At 39.3% G+C, this 19,904-nt stretch overlaps 1 protein-coding gene and 2 non-coding genes across 3 annotated transcripts in view; 1 reads left to right on the top strand and 2 right to left on the bottom strand.

Moving 5' to 3' along the window:
- The window catches only part of LOC134328694 (NACHT, LRR and PYD domains-containing protein 3-like), a 235,750-nt gene that overhangs the window by 123,033 nt on the left and 92,813 nt on the right, over positions 1-19,904 (top strand). The gene's annotated exons all lie outside the window — the stretch shown is intronic.
- trnam-cau (transfer RNA methionine (anticodon CAU)) lies at positions 17,483-17,555 on the bottom strand. Its single transcript has one exon. It is a non-coding gene; the product is annotated as a tRNA-Met (tRNA).
- Positions 17,795-17,867, bottom strand: trnam-cau (transfer RNA methionine (anticodon CAU)). The gene has a single exon. It is a non-coding gene; the product is annotated as a tRNA-Met (tRNA).

Below are 19,904 nucleotides of genomic sequence, written 5' to 3'. Positions count from 1 at the left end.
CCAGTGGTTAACAGTTACAGCAAAGGCCATTGCTGCTTACAGCTAGTACTGTAACAATTCAGTCTTAACAGTCCAGCTAGATAAGTCCATTTTCAACATGTCTCTCTCCACTCATAATCAGAGAGATCTGCAATGAGAGTGAGGACTCTTGGGTTAACGGACAGCTGCTTCTTGTTTGTCTTTGTTTCTACTTTTGTTCCCTTCTCTGGATTGATGATGAAGAAACACCTTTGGAAACACAAGAATTCATAATCAACCATTGTGTTTACTCTAACAAAAAGGGGTGCAATATGGCAAAAGTCCCAAATAACATCACAGTCAATTCACATTTTCATCACAGGGCAACCTCTCTCTGAAGTAGTGGGACAAAAATGTGCAGGCTTAGCAAAAACAAGTAAACGCCATACACAAAAAGAACCCAGAACCATTTAGCTGTGAGGCGGTTGCACAATCAAACTAAACTCCCCATAATACAACACTACAAGAAAAAAGGGTAATATACTTTTGCCCAAAGTAGCCTTTTAAAAAGATGCTAATCTATGTGTGCAAAGTTATATATATTAGTTATATATATATATACAGTATATAATGCTACTCATTGCTCATCTGCTATACATTAACATTTTATTCTGGACTAGTTTAAGTAAAACAAACAATACATATTACCATAATGTTTTAATACTCAAGTTTTCATATTTTTTTACAATCTGGAACCTTTGTATTTCCACTGTTCTTGGTCATTAAAACTTGGTTAAACCAGCAATTGTAGCTATAAGACGGATTTATGTAGAATGAATAAATATGTAGAGTGAATTTGCACACCCTACTCTAACAGATCAATATATATATATACTGTATATATGATTGTGTGTGTGTGTGTGTATATATATATACCTTACCCTTACCTCTGAAGAAATTCAAGAGTGGATCCCAGTTCCACAGGGTAGTGGATGTTTAGACAATAATAGCATCCAAACATTAAACAGATGGCAGAGACGAAGGTGGGGATTTGGTCATGCACAACCTTGCGGTCTACACTCAACATGAACTGCCTTGCAGCATAGCAGGAGGTGCCTGCAAAGATACAGGTTGAAAATCATTAACAACTCCCAATTACCATCCAAACGTCATATGATAAATTATAAGAACAAAGTTCTTTTTCATTTAGTGATATTTACGAGTGTAATATACTGTTCACAAAATATATGGGATACTTAAAATCTCCCCTAATATTTGTGAGCAGATCCTCCAAATATAAACTTTCATATAGTGAAAACAAGTGCTTCATATGAACCATCTTTCTTCAGAAGTGGATTAACACCAGAAAACTTATAATATTAGCTCGAACACACTCAAACCTGCACAATATTAGTGTAATCAATTAGTCTAACGCATGTCTTTGGAATGTGGGAGTAAACTACAGCACCCAAAGTAAGCCTACACAAAGTCAGGGAAGACATGCAGACTCCACACAGAAAGGACCCAGGACGCTCCTCCTTCTTGTTGTAAGCTGGTCATGCTGACCACTATCAAGCTGCCCTGATAAATTAAGATGCACAATAAGAAGAGCAATTGTGCATTCTTCAATGTGTTTTTCCGCTTAAAATAGTGGCTTGCTGGTCCACATACACTTTATTGATTTTGAAAAAGAACGATTCAAACTTGTTAAGTGCATGATAGTGCACTTCATGCAGTCACATTACATTAGCTTAGGACCCTTCAGTAAAAATGAGTATCAACTTACCGCATACAATAATGCAAGGTGTCACTGGCAAAATGTCCATGTTTACTTCGCTTGCCAGACATGTTTCATCTACATAGTGAAAGAGGCTCTCTTCTTTTTCATCAAAATAGGAGAGAAGCAATAGCACCATATCTTTGACATCTTCTGAGCAGCCCTCCAACTGTCCTCTCAGAATCTTTAGCTTTGTGACAGCCTGCAAAACTCGTTTGTTCTTGTCTGCACAAATGGTTCTCATGAAGTCCAGAAGCCGTTTCCCCTTTTTTTCCACACTAGTGAGGAAGGTGTCCTTTAATGGTATCCCAGTGAGCTCTTGGTAGTGAACTGTCATGCCAATCTCCTTAAACAAAAAAGGCCACTCCTCCATGAGAGACTGCAGGTCTGTTCCCTTGTTTACCTCTTTACGTTGGGAGTAGTAGGTGCACATCATCAGAGTTTGTACCTCGTCTGGGTTGAAGTTAGTCTGTTCACTAAGCACTTTCATTCTGTCTTTTTTCTCCTGTTGGCTTTTTGGTGTCTCACTCACTGGCATGAATTTCATGTCCCACTTTATGCAGCCATATGTGTCTTGAACAGCAGCCCTTCGTTTAGTTGGGATTTCATCTGTGTCACAGTCATCTGCCTCCTGTTTGCGCTTAATCATCTTCGGTATTGAAAACCGTCTCACATTATCAATTCGGGCTTGTAACTGTTTGACCAGTGAGTGATAACCTGGACCCACAATGTCGCCTTCTATGACGTCTTGCAGTGATTGTGGATACTTGGCAACCATTTTTTTGGCAACTTCCGTCGAGGCTTGTTTAGTCGGAGAAGCACAGACTTTCATCATCTCGGACACAACAATCCGAATCATTTCTCTCCGTAACTTTGGGCTTGGTCGTTTTCCCCTTTCCAAACACTGAATCAGTGCTTCAGGACACCTCTCCCATGGAATATGGAAGGTGTCAACCCAATCTGCAGCAGCACATGGGTGTCTAGGCGAGGGAGAGGAAGAGAGTGAGGACTGGGTCGAGGAACCTGGAGAGCTTAATGCTGCCTGGCTGTGAACTTCAATGTCCTGTGCTGTACAAAATAATGAAATTAACAAAATGCATTTATTGATGTTTAAACTGTGGTTATAATTCAAAATAAATTCTAACATAAATTCTGTCCGAATGCACTTACTGGTTTGTTGCCAGGCAGCTACCAATTTCCTTGCTTGAATTGGTCTGAGAACTGAAAGCAGATCAGCTTCCTGAATGAAGTGAAAATCCTCAGTGGTCTCCACCCCCAATGACTGTAGTGTCTCCTCTAAAATACTTAGAATTGAGGCTGGGAGATCTGGCAACACTTTGGTAATGGCACTGCCTATGTTGCTTCGTTCTGAAGCCATTTCTGAATTTTCTGAAAGTGTAAACAAAGCTCAATTAATTTCAAAATAACAGGCCAGGATATTCATTACTGTGACAACACACTGTGTTTTAGTGGAACTATTTGGTACCCATCCTTGATGTAAGATGACAATGGATAGAAATCAATCAAGTCACTGATGTTCAGACACAACATTTTTCCATTGTCGTTCTTAACTGAGTACATATGGTACTGAGGAATGAATTCTGCTCTACATAGTAACACCAGAAAATGAACACCGTCATTTTTGATCAGAATAAGCAGTAGCTCACCAAACTCCACAGAATCAGGGTTCCCTGTGACAAGAAATTGTCCTTTCTTGTATAATGTTCCCTTATAGAGCATTTCAGTCACGACCTTTGTGTTGGTCTCAGTGAAGTCAAAGTGGCTCACTGCATCTTGAATGGCTTTACTGTATAGTACTGAGTAAAATGCAGAAGCACCTTTAGCTTGCATGACATCTTGACCTATTGATCCTGCTGAAAGATAAGCATGCAACATCTGATGTCTTTCAGACAGAGTAAGGCAGAGGTTTTTAAAATTCTTTAAAGTCCTTGCACATCTCTTGAAATAACTGTGCTTACCCTCAAAGCGCATTGTCCACACTCTGATCAAGGGGCCAAATTTCAAAATCAGTGCTGGATAATGGCGTAAATAATGATGTTTTGGCTTCAGGTTACTAGTAGGGAATAGACATTTTCTTGAATCTAAATATTCTTGAATAAGAATATCAAGATATGCAACCTGAGGCACAGAGATTTTCTGAGCACAGATCATGTCCACAATGTCTTTCAACTGCAGAGTCAACTGCCATACATTATCTGTTGTATCTTCTATTCTGTCACCAATTATGAGAGGCAGCAACCTAAGAAAATTCCAATTCTGGATAGCATGTCCTGAGAGTTTAACAGCTTGAGAACTGACTTCACATGGCTTTGTAGAAGAATCAGAGCCACAGTATTTGAACTGCTTAATGCGACGATTTAAAGTGGAGTAAGTGAACCATCCCTTATTTTTTATAAAATATTTAAGATAGAGCGCAACATCATAAGCCAGAACACCCTCAAAAATGTCATGTCCTAGACAAGGTGGCAAACCTGGCTGACAGACATTGAAGTATTTTAAAGAATTGAATACTGACTTAAACTTTACTCCTTCAATATTTGGTGTACCTTCAGTTTGGAGGCGATCAACAGCAGAACTGTAGCTCTCAATGGTGCGTGCTGGTCCGCACAGATTTGGATCGTGACCCTGAAAATCAGATCGGGTTATTAGGCAATACCTACAAAAATGTTCTGATCGACTGAAATTTTCAGTGAAGCCACCAATGCAATGTGAGCCCAAATTATCTCCAGCAATGCAATACAGGGTTCCTTTGACTACTGTTTCATCTGATACTACAATCCCATTCTCCTCCAATTCCTTTAAGTCTGATAGTAATTCAGAAAAGACCTTAGCATGGCCAAACTCTTTGAAGTCTTTCTCCCTACACAGTAAAACAAGTGACATGTGGTTTGTGTCTGACCGTACATGAGGGGGCAAATTAGCAACAGATACATAAACAGCTAATATTTTATGTTTTGTCTTTGCAGAGCCTAAAGGATTAACAACTTCAAATGCATCCTGGTATAATACTAACTTAAGACATGATGCATTTTGACTAAAAAACTCACTGGATTTGAATATTTGACCATCGATAATGTCGCTTAGAACATCTGAGGGAGACTCTGTCATGTGTTCACCTGGCACACAATTCTGCCACAGATCAGATTTTAACAAACACTTTAAAGTCTCTCTCACAGGCACATAATATGCAAACCTATCTCTCCTGTTCTCATCTCTTCCCAGAAACATTTTTTTAGTCTCCACATAGTTGAACATTTTTTTAAAAGATTGTGTTCTTGAGAATGCTGTTCTCATTGCCCCTGTATGACATTCAGAGAACAAGTCAAATCCCCTGACAGAATCACAAACTTTGGTGATGTCACTATCTGATAATGATGTGTCATTTTTTAGCAACGAAGCAAGTTTACCCAAAGTGTATGTCTGACCCAACTCATGTATGTTTTGCATTTCCTCAACTATGTTCTGTATGGTTGAAGCAGGTAATAGAAACTGCCCCTGTAATTTCAAGTAAAATAAACAGACATTTCTGAAAAAAAGATCAGTAAAATTTTCTGACATATCTAGATCACCTTCACACACTTGAGCGACAATGTCATCTGATTCAGTTAGAACCGATGATGACTGAGATACAGGTTCTCTGTATATGTCACTGACACTGCTGTCTGCAAAATCTCTGTGGTTTCGTGACATATGGGCAGTAAACGAAGATCTGACCTTGAAGACTTTTGTGCATCCTTTCACTGGACAAGTCACCACACGTCCTTCCACAATATGCTCCTTCAAGTGAGCTATTAAATCTTTAGTATCTAGACACTGACGTTCACACAACGACACTGCACATTTAAACGAGGTGGCTGGCATTCCATCAGTAACGGCAACAGGAACGCCTGCATTGTGCCTCCGGTAAAAATGAGCCTTAAAAGCTCCATATCTACAAAATGTCTGCTTGCAACCGGCCCCGAAACACTTAAACAAACAACGTGGCTCATTTCTATGAAGTTTACAATGAAGCACATAACCCCTCAACGTCTTAACCGACTTACCACAGAAATCACAACTGAACATTTTCCTATAAATTTAACTGATCTGAACTCATACAATAACTCATAAGGGTACGACTGCAGGGAATAAAGTGTTAAATTAAGCGTTAGCTAGTTATAGCTAAGACAACTGTAAACCAGGCTACAGAATTAGCGTTAGCAAACTCGAGGTACAGTTAACGTTTTAGTAACGTTATCACCAGCTTAATTTAACCATACGCCAGCGAAACAAACGAAGAAAGTTTTATGTATTTACCAACAGGTACAATTTTCAGAAAAAGGTAGTTTGTACGCGAATAAGTGAAGTCTTCAGTTGTCGGGACAACGTGCCATCAATGTAGATTTCCAAACAAGTGAAACACTCCGCGGTGAAGTGGCGCCAACCGCTAGACAAAATTAGGTCACAACGGTCGGCGTGTTTAAACGATAGTTGCTCGTTTTAAATTAGCAAGTTACTCTGCACTATGAAGTACTTAAAAAACTTAATAATTATTCGTATGGCTTATAGCAGTGATTCAAAGCTAGAAAAATAGACCCAGTTATCTTTTAATAACGTCTTTATTTATGATACACACAAAGAAGTATATGTTTCTTTTAAACTGTATATATTTCAGTCACATTATAAGCCAATTGTGTATTTATTTTTAAGGTTAATTGTTCTCTCAAATTGTAACTTTGATCATGTAAAAAAAGAAAGTTGAATGAATATAAAATCCGAGTGTCTTTAGAATATGACAATACAAACCATTATTATACCATTTTAAATAGGTTAACTCCTGTCAGCAATCCTCCAAATGGTCTGTGTATTCTTACACTATAGGCCTAATACTGAGTGTATTAGGCCTATAGTGTAAGAATACACAGACCATTTGGAAGATTGCTGACAGGAGTTAACCTATTTAAAATGGTATAATAATGGTTTGTATTGTCATTTAGCTCATCTTAGCAAACACAACACCCCAACAACCATTGCACCCTTAGCAACACCTGGGCAACCATATAAATTGACAACATTGTTCCACAGCAATCATTTCCTTTAAGAAATGCATCTTTGTAGTTATATTTCAGTTTTTCATTGATTGCACTGATTATAAAGGTGTTCTGTGGTATTTGGCACCAGATATTAGCAACAAATCCTTATGTGGGTAATCTGTTGGAATAGACTGAACAAAATAGCCTTGGCCCCACAAGAACATGAGTGAGTTTCGAGTGCCCATGATCCTGTCTGGGTCACTGGTTGACTGGACCACTTTTAGGAGGTACTGACCACTATATATATATGTATATACAGTATATATATATATATATATATATATATATATATTTTTTTTTTTTTTTTTTTTTTTTTTCTGCTTCCATCACATCAACATTGAGAAGTGACTATTCACTAGCTGCCTAACATATTGCACCCATTGATGGTGTAATTGTAACAAGATATATATTACATTTTCCCTGAAATTAACATCATTTAAGAAAAATACTATATTTTCAACATCTCGTTTCTGGAAAAATTAAGGTATGTATTTGCTAAAAGGTTAAAGGTTTTACACTGTAAAAGTTTATGTACAAAATAGAAAATGATGTAGTTTAGACAGAATAATAGCATTAATTTGAAGGTGTTTACTTGCTGTTGATATTACAGTGTTTTCCATTAACTTTTAAAAATATTTGATATTTACACAGTTATTTTCTGTGTTTTCTACATAATATGAAAGTACAATTTAAAGTTTTGCACGATTTTGTATTTTACAGTAATTACATTTATTTCTTATGGTGATATACTATATTAGAATTTATGGTCTTTTACTGCTACCGTTTTACAGTTTATTACTGTAAATTCTACTAAGATTTTTTACAGTGTAGGCAAGATACAGTTGTCTTGGTACTTCTCACCAGGGCGCCGCCACATGCTGGACACCATCTGAGCCAAACAAGTTTATCTTGGTCTCGTCAGACCACAGGGCATTCCAGTAATCCATGTTCTTGGACTGCTTGTCTTCAGCAAACTGTTTGCGGGCTTTCTTGTGCGTCAGATTCCTTCTGGGATGACGACCATGCAGACCGAGTTGATGCAGTGTGCGGCGTATGGTCTGAGCACTGACAGGCTGACCTCCCACGTCTTCAACCTCTGCAGCAATGCTGGCAGCACTCATGTGTCTATTTTTTAAAGCCAACCTCTGGATATGACGCCGAACACGTGGACTCAACTTCTTTGGTCGACCCTGGCGAAGCCTGTTCCGAGTGGAACCTGTCCTGGAAAACCGCTGTATGACCTTGGCCACCATGCTGTAGCTCAGTTTCAGGGTGTTAGCAATCTTCTTATATCCCAGGCCATCTTTGTGAAGAGCAACAATTCTATTTCTCACATCCTCAGAGAGTTCTTTGCCATGAGGTGCCATGTTGAATATCCAGTGGCCAGTATGAGAGAATTGTACCCAAAACACCAAATTTAACAGCCCTGCTCCCCATTTACACCTGGGACCTTGACACATGACACCAGGGAGGGACAACGACACATTTGGGCACAATTTGGACATGTTCACTGTGGGGTGTACTCACTTATGTTGGCAGCTATTTAGACATTAATGGCTGTGTGTTGAGTTATTTTCAGAAGACAGTAAATCTACACTGCTATACAAGCTGTACACTGACTACTCTAAGTTATATCCAAGTTTTATTTCTATAGTGTTGTCCCATGAAAAGATATAATAAAATATTTGCAGAAATGTGAGGGGTGTACTCACTTTTGTGATACACTGTATATATGCACTGGGGCCCATGAGCTCCTAGTTACGCCACTGAACTCTGTTGTCTTCCCAGCTAACACAGAACGTTCCCGTAACGTTAGATTTTGGTTCCCCTATGGTTATTTTTAGGGAACCATCCCATAACGTTATGGTAACGTTCTATTTTCGTTTAAAAAATCAGCGCTGTTCCCAGAATGTTCCGGGAACTATGAAACCTAACGTTCTCTCATGGTTTTATGAAAACTAACAGAGAACTTTATCTAAAAGTTGCCTTAAGGTTTTCTTTCTTATGTGTTTAAAGTAACATTCCAGTAACGTTCCTGGAAGGTTTTCTTATGATCTTTAAAGTTTTTTAGTAGGAACTTACCAAAAAAGCAGCCTTTTGCTTGAGACGGTCCATGTAGATCAACCTTTACTTACAAGCATGGCTGGATTACTGACCGGGCCAGTGGGGCCAGCGCCCAGGGGCCCTGGCCCAAAACATTTTGCGATGCCTATCAACATTTATGATACAATATATTTTTATTTTCGAGGGCCCTCCATTTTAAGGATCCTCTGACTATTAGGGACTTTGACCCCAGGGCCTCTTGGGGGCCCTAGCCATGCTTTTGGGGCCCCTAACCATGCTTTTGGGAGCCCATAGCCATGCTTTTGGGCCCTAGCCATGCTTTTGGGGGCCCTAGCCATGCTTTTGGGCCCTAGCCATGCTTTTGGGCCCCTTATGAAAATGGATGAGGCGTTGTGGCACTGCTCTGACTGGCTATTAGGCGTCCTAGGAGAGAGGGGGGCATATTTTTAGAGGGCCCTGGTTATGAGAGCCCCTACCAGGGGGCCCTAGAGAAGAGCAGGGCATACCATTAGAGGGCCCTTGATCACGAGGGCCCCTGCTATGGGGCCCTTGACTTCCATAGAAGTCGTTTACCATGGCTCCTTGACTTTCTAGGGACCTTCAAATTGCCAGGCAAGCTACCATATTTCATAACAGACGTTTTGTTGCAAATATGCGATTCAGGCCCTTACTTAATGTTTCTGAATTTGTATTGTTTCAAAATTATTATGTTCAATTTCTCTTAAAGGCTAAGCACCACCTAATGGACCTCTCTAAAGATTTCACATTATTTTAGCTAGTTAAAAACCATACACGTGAATAAAATGTAAATAACTTGTTTAATTCACTCAAAAATCGACGATTTCAAGTAAATTGACGGAAAAACCCGAGGTCGCTCCGGAAATTCCAGGAAGTTGCAGCGTGACGTCACTGGTGGACAACAGTGTACTACTACACCGTTATGACTGACTTGGACAGCGAATTTTCCAGTGCTGGTTTTTCAGATTCCGAAGCTATTTCTGAATTTAATGAAGAGGATGAATCTGCAGTGACAGTGGGGGTGCCTGTATAACGTTCTTTCTTTCTTTCTTTCTTTCTTTCTTTCTTTCTTTCTTTCTGAGTGTCAGGCTTTGTGTTTTAAAATGGAAACAATGGCAACAGTAATTATAGGCAAGTTTATTAATGGTTCACACTCAATAAAATAATTGTAATATAGACTATATTTAAACAGCCTCGGCGTTCTAAAACACTTAATGACGGTTAATATGGCATTGCAGCCTGCAGACACTCTCTTGCTGGAATGATTGAAATTTATTTTTTCGTTGAATAAAAATGTATTGAAACGAATAATAACTTAAAATGTAGTATATATTGTTATGTTAATTATACCTACTAAATAGATGGGTAATATTGGCGCGATAACCAGGCTAGATTTGCTCTGCTCTGTAAAGTATGCATGCAGGTACAGCACAGGTGTGTATTAGTGCACCGAGCACCATCAGAGAGAGATTTAGTGCTGAGGGGAACATCGCTACCCCGCTCAGATCCTCTCTGAAACCACATCAGGTGAATGTGTTGGTTTAGCGCGCATGATAACGCAGGTTTAAGGTCTTTCAGCCTTTATTCTATTTTTATGTATACCATATTTTGATCAGATTAGTGCATTTAAAATATTTAGCCTAAACACTTTTTTTTCGTTTTACAGTGTATATCTAGCCTAGGATAGAAGCTAAATTTAAACCTTTTTTAATAGAGAAAAGACGCGCATCCTTATAGCGCATCCCTGCTCTGTTCAGTATTTACCAATAAACACGCATTTGATTTGTCCTAAAGCTGTCTCATCTATATATCTATCTAGATATATAATATTTATATATTTGGCGATAATATCAAATCGGTGTTGGTGTTGAATTGAATTATTGCAGCCAAACACAGCGCACCTTTTAATCATTTTGCATCGCCTTCCATTCAACTTCTTGAGTTGTTGTCCACCATCTACGTCACACGTGCGACGCCTGTGACAGAATCCGAAGACCGCGAGCGACGCAAAACATCAGAATTTTAAGCCGTATTCCTTGAATTTGTAAAAAAAAATGTTTTCTAACTATCAATAATCACAAGTTAGGAACTCAACTTTCGATGCATGTATGTGTTTAAAATTTCAATATTAGCTGGTGCTTAGCCTTTAAGCGCAGAGACACAAATTAATTTAGCAATTTTGCAGTTATTTAAATTTAAGACAAGCAATTTGTCTGATGAATGCTATCTTTGACACCGATTCAATTGAGTGAATTTGGCCAAGGGTGTGATTTCACTTATGTGAAAACAACAAGCCATTTGACTAGTTTCATGTTTCCCCTTTAATAAACAACAGTAGAGACCAGTGGTCACTCTAGCTCTAAAGGAATGCATGAAAGGAAAAGTGCCTTTTCATACAACAGAACTGCAAGCTAATTTTACTGAGTAGCACAATTTTGGTTTGGTGACAGATGATGAAACAGCAAGTGGTTTTGTTGTAGTAGCTGTGACTATTCAATGACAGTTTGACATGACTTGACATGTTTCAAGGCAGTGTGAAGGGGTCTCGACAATAATTAAACTTGATTTAATATCATTAACACAGCATTTTTAATATACTCAAAACCTTCCCCCTGTCTCCCTCTCCATGCCTCTCTCTCTCACACACACACACACACACACACACACACAAAACAGCATTTTTTGTAGTAGATAGTGGCTGCCCCTCCCCCACTCTCAGTGGTGAAAAATTGTTACATTGCCCTAAATTCCCACGGGGGCTGAGCCAATCAGGTGTTGTGAGAACTTCCAAGTGAATATGCAAGATCTATATAAAACCCCCTGCCAGTTTCAAAACTCCTCACATTCAGACAGTTCAGCTTGCGAACTTGCTCTGTGCTTTTACTACAACTTTTACCTTGCTATTACCAGATCAGCAACCAACAGCCTTTTTAAAGGCTCATTGCCCTTTATACTGCATTATATTATTTTATAATATATATAAATATTTTTATATTATATTATACTATACTATATTGCATATATTATGTTACATTCTTTTCATAGTCTTTTCAAAGGCTTATATATTATATTATATTATATTACATGATATAATATTATATTACTATATATAATATATTAAACTTTGAAAGGTTCACAGCCTTTTTCAAGGCTAGTGTAACATTGCTAACTAGCAACTCACAGCTTTTTTAAAAGCTTATTGTTATTTGCATATTACATTATTGATAATAGTAGAAGTGTAAGCTTTATAATATTAGTACATACATACAATACATTTACAATAACAATTTATAGCTAAATAGTTATAGGTCAGCCTTTTTTTTATTACATATTGTATCTGGTTCTACAATTTTGTGATTGTATTTTTTTCCTGAACATACAACATAGAAACAACATAGTAAGTATTGGATAGGAATAGGAATTTGCAAGGCAAGCTTCTATATTTGCATCTTAAGAAACACTTGCCATTAATAACATGGATCCCAAACAAAAAAGTGGTGCCTCAAAAAGAAAAGCAAAAAAGATTAAGGAAGCAAATCAGGCAGATTTCCTGAAAAGCGTTCCTTTGATCTCAAACTTCTTTGAGAAACCGCTGGATATGAGTGAGACAAGTATTGCTAATGTTAGCAGTGATCAGAGTTCTAGCAATGAAGATGTGATCACCACTGGCTTAGTGTCACCTGTCAGTGACTATGTACCTTTGCAGACCCAGTCAGGTGCAGAGCAGGAATGCCAGCCCTGCCAGGCTACCACAGACCAGCAGCAGAAAGACCATGAAAGGAAAGTTGCAGGTGTGTCAGACCCACAATCAGATTAGCCAGCTGCATCGTGTGAGTGTCGTTTTTCAAATGAGGAGGGCAAGGACCCCAACTCCTGGTGTGAAACGGTCAACGACCCTGCTTTATGGCCCAGTACCATTACCGACCAAGCCAAGTCGATTCTTGTTAGTAGAGGAGAAGCTGCATTTCAAAACAGAAGTGCTAAGTACCCAGCCTCAGTCAGGGATAGAGGCATTGGGGGTACCAGTAGGAGCTTTACAAATGCTCTACTCAGTTGCTCTCTACCCAACGGGCAAACTGTGACTAGGCAGTGGCTACTTTACTCTCCTTCAACTGGCTGTGTGTATTGTTTTGCTTGCAAATTGTTTTCCAGTAAGCACAATACTTTTGTTCATGGATTTTCTGACTGAAAACATTCAGAGCGGATTGGTGAGCATGAGGGGAGTGTGGAGCATAGGGCTTGCATGCTAGCATTATATAATCGCTCCAGAGGCACAGCAACAATTGATTCTGATATTGTCAAACAAATTGATGCAGAAAGACAATACTGGCGGGAAGTTTTGAAAAGAGTTGTTGCAGTCATCCAGTTTTTGGGGGAGAGGGGACTTGCTTTCAGGGGAGATGAGCTATTAGGATCAGCCCACAATGGTAATTTTTTGGGCATCACAGAACTCTTAGCCAAATTTGACCCATTCCTAGCTGAGCACCTCCAAAGGTTTGGAGGTAAGGGAAAAGGTTCTGTGTCCTACTTATCATCGACAGTGTGTGAAGAATTTATCCATTTGATGAGACAGAGAACAAAGCAGGCAATTGTTAATGAGATAGAAGAATCAAAATACTTCTCTGTTATAGTTGACTCCACTCCAGACCTTGCTCATGTGGACCAACTTACTTTTATTTTCAGGTTTGTTAATAATGACTGACATGTAGTTGAGCGTTTTCTAGCTTTTGAGCCTATTGAAAACCATAGTGGGGACAGTTTGGCAGAGTGTGTCGTTGCTATGGTGGAGAATCAGGGCCTAGACTTATCCAACTGTAGGGGCCAGTCATATTATAATGCAAGTAACATGTCGGGAAAGTACAATGGAGTCCAAGCTCATCTTAAACAAAGAAACCCTTTGATTTGTTATGTCCCCTGTGCAGCACATTCACTGAATTTAGTTGGTGTCAATGCTGTTGACAGTAGCCCAGAAGCTGGACGTTTTTTTGACTTTGTACAGGCAATGTACACATTTTGTGCATCATCTACACACAGGTGGGGAAAGGTTTTCCATGATACTGATATCAAACTCACACTGAAATCACTGTCAGGTACTCGATGGAGCGCACGAGCTGAGTCAACTAAGGCTCTTTGGAAATATTATGCACAACTGAGAGAGGCATTGAATGATATGTCTAAAGATATGGAGGAGAAATGTGTAACTCGAAGTGAAGCCTCTGCACTCTGTGACAAATTGGACACGTTGGAGATGGCCTTCATGGCATACTTCTGGGACACAATACTACAGAGGTTCCAAGCCACAAGCCTGCAGCTGCAGAAGCATGATATTGACATATGTACAGCTACACAACTTCTCTTGTCTTTACGAGACTTTGTGGCAGCACAGAGAGATAACTTTGAGGTGTTTGAAGGGGCAGCTTTAAATGTCACCACTGCTGCTGTCTCCCAAGAGTACAGGCATGACCTCCAGCGTACAAAGAAGCGCAAAATTATGTCTGATGATAGTGCAGAGCCAGGTGTAGCATTTAACGGAAAGGACAAGTTTCGGATCGAAACTTTCAATGTTGTCATTGACAAACTTGTGTCCTGTCTCAACCACCGTTTGAATGTATGCACACACTTAACTGAGCTATTTGATGTTCTTTTCATGCCTGACAATATGTCCAACAGTGAGCTCACTTTAAAGGCTAACTCACTCGCTGCAGCATATCCTTCAGATCTGAACATGAGCCTGGCAGATGAATTGATACAATACAAATCATTCATAACAGAAAAAGAAAAATGTCCTAGTAAAATGCTCAAAACCATGATAGTCTTTGCCCAGGGGCCCAGACTATCCTTAATCCATCCTTGCATGAGTACTAGAGTAATTGTTCTTCATAACAATATGGGTGGCACTTGATAACAATTTGATTTGTTAATTTCATTGTATTGATCTTAAAATAGCGGTCTGTACACAAACAAATACACTTTTTTCATAAAAGAAGTCTGAATTTCTAACTTTTTAGATTGCTCTATACATAGATTGTAACACACTTTTGTTTCTGCTACACTTTATGTGCATCAGAACTCGGTAGTCATGTACTGGTGCTGGTCATAAAATTAGAATATCATAAAAAAGTTGATTTATTTCAGTAATTCCATTCAAAAAGTGAAACTTGTATATTATATCCATTCATTACACACAGACTGATATATTTCAAATGTTTATTTCTTTTAATGTTGATGATTATATAATGAAAACCCCAAATTCAGTATCTCAGAAAATTAGAATATTGTGACAAGGTACAATATTGAAGACACCTGGTGCCACACTCTAATCAGCTAATTAACTCAAAACACCTGCAAAGACCTTTAAATGGTCTCTCAGTCTAGTTCTGTAGGCTACACAATCATGGGGAAGACTGCTGACTTGACAGTTGTCCAAAAGACGACCATTCACACCTTGCACAGGGAGGGCAAGACACAAAAGGTCATTGCTAAAGAGGCTGGCTGTTCACAGAGCTCTGTGTCCAAGCACATTAATAGAGAGGCGACGGGAAGGAAAAGATGTGGTAGAAAAAAGTGTACAAGCAATAGGGATAACCACACCCTGGAGAGGATTGTGAAACAAAACCCATTCAAAAATGTGGGGGAGATTCACAAAGAGTGGACTGCAGCTGGAGTCAGTGCTTCAAGAACCACCACACACAGACGTATGCAAGACATGGGTTTCAGCTGTCGCATTCCTCTTGAACAAGAGACAGTGTCAGAAGCGTCTCGCCTGGGCTAAAGACAAAAAGGACTGCTGAGTGGTCCAAAGTTATGTTCTCTGATGAAAGTAAATGTTGCATTACCTTTGGAAATCAAGGTCCCAGAGTCTGGAGGAAGAGAGGCACAGAATCCACGTTGCTTGAGGTCCAGTGTAAAGTTTCCACAGTTAGTGATGGTTTCGAGTGCCATGTCATCTGCTGGTGTTGGTCCACTGTGTTTTCTGAGGTCCAAGGTCAACGCAGCCGTCTACCATGAAGTTTTAGAGCACTTCATGCTTCCTGCTGCTGACCAACTTTATGGAGATGCAGATTTCATTTTCCAACAGGACTTGGCACCTGCACACAGTGCCAAGGCTACCAGTACCTGGTTTAAGGACCATGGTATCCCTGTTCTTAATTGGCCAGCAAACTTGCCTGACCTTAACCCCATAGAAAATCTATGAGGTATTGTGAAGAGGAAGATGCGATACACCAGACCCAACAATTCAGAAGAGCTGAAGGCCACTACCAGAGCACCTGGGCTCTCATAACACCTGAGCAGTGCCACAGACTGATGGACTCCATGCCACGCCGCATTGCTGCAGTAATCCAGGCAAAAGGAGCCCCAACTAAGTATTGAGTGCTGTACATGCTCATACTTTTCATGTTCATACTGTTCAGTTGGCCAACATTTCTAAAAATCCTTTTTTTGTATTGGTCTTAAGTAATATTCTAATTTTCTGAGATACTGAATTTGGGGTTTTCATTCGTTGTCAGTTATAATCATCAACATTAAAAGAAATAAACATTTGAAATATATCAGTCTGTGTGTAATGAATGAATATAATATACAAGTTTCACTTTTTGAATGGAATTACTGAAATAAATCAACTTTTTCATGATATTCTAATTTTATGACCAGCACCAGTATATTAAGCTGTAAAGAGATGATTTTATCTTCGCAGTGGTATTACCGTATAATACGGTTTAGACGCGCAGTAAAAAATGAAGTGTAGGTAGCGTGAGCGAGCTTTTTTAAAGTGCAGATGGCGTGACTGCGGTGATTATATGCGGAGGTAAAATGTAGGATGGACGTCCAACGTTCGCTTCCTCTGTCTCTGAGAGAATGTGAAGTTGGCGGGCGACTTCTTGAAGACTGTCTAACACAGTTAGGTCAATGTCCACATCCATATCAGCACTGAGCTGAACTAAACCATCAGTTACTCTTTCCAGGCCAAACAGAAAGTAGTCAATAAAATCTGATGTATGGAAATATAGAAATAGATTCAAGCCATTTATTTATATATGTCCTTTTTCATGACGAAAATGTATTTATTAGTTTATTTATTTATTTATTGCATTATTTATTTGTGCATTTATTTATTTATACTTATGTCATTTGTCATCCACCATAGATAGATACTTTATTGATCCAGAAAGAAATAAAAACGCTGTGCTGCACACTTTCTATCGTGCATGAGCGAATCAAAACAAGGCAAAAAACTGATTCTTTAAATCTCACATCCTTCTGAATGTAAGAATGTTCACTCCCATGTGAGGATCGAACTCATGACCTTCAGGTTATGAAACTGACACGCTACTTACTGCACTAACGAGGCTGACAGCAACATGTCTAGACTGAATCTGGCAGTTTTTGTAGTTGTAGTTTAGATAATAAATTTAAATATTGAAATGCAGAATCTAAATCTAAGCATAAAAAAATGGAATCAAACTCACACCCTTCTGACTGTATGTTCACCACCTGTTCTATTTAGAGTGCTGATGAAAGTCACTAAATGACATAAAACCAGTCTGCAACTAAACTGGTCACTCAAAGGCCTTGCCCCGTGTGAGGATCGAACTCACGACCTTCAGATTATGAGACTGACGCGCTACCTACTGCGCTAACGAGGCTGACAGAGACATGTGGAGACATCTGAATATAATATTAAATTGAATATAATATTGAAAAGCAGAATCTAAATGTAAGCATCAAAAACTGGATGAGAATCAAACTCTGACTTCTGACTGTAAGTGTATGTTCACTACCTGTTCTATTTACAGTGCTGGTAAAAGTCACTGAATGACATGAAACCAGTCTGCTAACTGGGCTTAGATTAGGCACAGTAACTAAACTGGTCTCCGAAAGGCCTTGCCCCGTGTGAGGATCGAACTCACGACCTTCAGATTATGAGACTGATGCACTACCGACTGCGCTAACGAGGCTGACAAAGACATGTGGAGACATCTGAATCTGACCATTTCATTGGCTGAAGTTTAGGCACAATATTGAAAAGCAGAATCTAAATCTAAGCATCAAAAACTGGATGAGAATCAAACTCTGACTTCTGACTGTAAGTGTATGTTCACTATGTGCTAACTGGGCTTAGATTAGGCACAGTAACTAATAGGGGTATAACGATATATCGTTTCACGATTTCGCGATGCAAAAATGTAGCGATGTGCATCGTGGACATCTGCGCGATTGTACGAGTGCACGTGCGTTCTGTAATTTATTAGTGATGGGTCGGTCGCGAACAATCCGGCTCTAAGAGTCGGCTCTTTAAAATTAACGGCAGCATCCGGAGCCGATTCGGTTTTTTTTCCGTTTTTTTTTTTTTTCGTTAAAGCCGCACGTGATTGGTCAAGATGCGTGGTGACGTTTGTGTGTTTACACTGAGCAGGAGGGGCGGGGTTACATACACACACACACACACACACACACACACACACACACACACGGACAGCGTGCACATGAACAGGAGGGAGTGAAAGAGAAAGAAAGACAGAGAGCACTTGATGAAGTTTTACATTGCGCTTTACGTAGCCAGACATTACACGCTGGAAAGGTGAGGAAAATGAGTGACAGGAAACAGTAAAGTTTGGACACGAGGAACCACTTTAACAGAGAAGTTCAGACCCACTGAGACCCACATCTTATACATGTCACTGTGTATTGTAGCAACATCTGTCCCCTCAGAGAGAATCTTTTCCAAAACAGGGCAGATCATAACAGAAAGGAGAAACAGGATCAACCCCTCAAAGATGAGCTCGGTTTTTCTGAATGCCAATCTTCACTAAATACTTACAAATACCGTCACCTGGATGCTGATTTTCCTTTTGCACATTTTCATTTTTCAGTCAGTTTAAAGACTCAGCTCAGCTCAATAAGCTTGTTTGATTACTTTGATTTTCAATTTAAGATGGCAATAAGTAACTTAAATTTGGTAAACCTGTTAGCTTACAGTAAAGTACTCTGTTCTTGGTCATTACCTTTAATTGCAAGGGACTGAAGTTTTTTTTTGTTTGTTTAAAAAATGTACAAGAAAATGTGCATTGTTTTGCACTGTTTACACTTAAAAAAATATCGTGAGAAAATCGAATCGTGAACTCAGTATTATGAATCGAATCAAATCGTGAGCAGAGTGTATCGTTACACCCCTAGTAACTAAACTGGTACATCAAAGGCTTAGATTAGGCACAGTAACTAAACTGGTACATCAAAGGCTTAGATTAGACACAGTAACTAAACTGGTACATCAAAGGCTTAGATTAGGCACAGTAACTAAACTGGTACATCAAAGGCTTAGATTAGGCACAGTAACTAAACTGGTACATCAAAGGCTTATATTAGGCACAGTAACTAAACTGGTACATCAAAGGCTTATATTAGGCACAGTAACTAAACTGGTACATCAAAGGCTTATATTAGGCACAGTAACTAAACTGGTACATCAAAGGCTTATATTAGGCACAGTAACTAAACTGGTACATCAAAGGCTTAGATTAGGCTCAGTAACTAAACTGGTACATCAAAGGCTTATATTAGGCACAGTAACTAAACTGGTACATCAAAGGCTTATATTAGGCACAGTAACTAAACTGGTACATCAAAGGCTTAGATTAGGCACAGTAACTAAACTGGTACATCAAAGGCTTATATTAGGCACAGTAACTAAACTGGTACATCAAAGGCTTAGATTAGGCACAGTAACTAAACTGGTACATCAAAGGCTTAGATTAGGCGCAGTAACTAAACTGGTACATCAAAGCTCTTGCCCAGTGAGAGGATCGAACTCATGACCCATGGGCGGATCTACCGGGGTGGCATAGGGTGGCACCTGCCACCCTAAAAGAAAGCCTTGCCACCCCTGCTGCCACCCCAGTTGGCAGCAACGAATTAAAAGAAAAGTTATGGCCAATTTGACATTTACGAGCGCGAATCTCCAATGTCCGACTGCAGTGAACGCAGCACAAGATAAC

Source organism: Trichomycterus rosablanca, chromosome 15, assembly GCF_030014385.1.
Source record: "Trichomycterus rosablanca isolate fTriRos1 chromosome 15, fTriRos1.hap1, whole genome shotgun sequence".
In the NCBI taxonomy this organism is placed as follows: Eukaryota; Metazoa; Chordata; class Actinopteri; order Siluriformes; family Trichomycteridae; genus Trichomycterus; species Trichomycterus rosablanca.
This window is presented reverse-complemented; position numbering and strand designations above follow the sequence as displayed.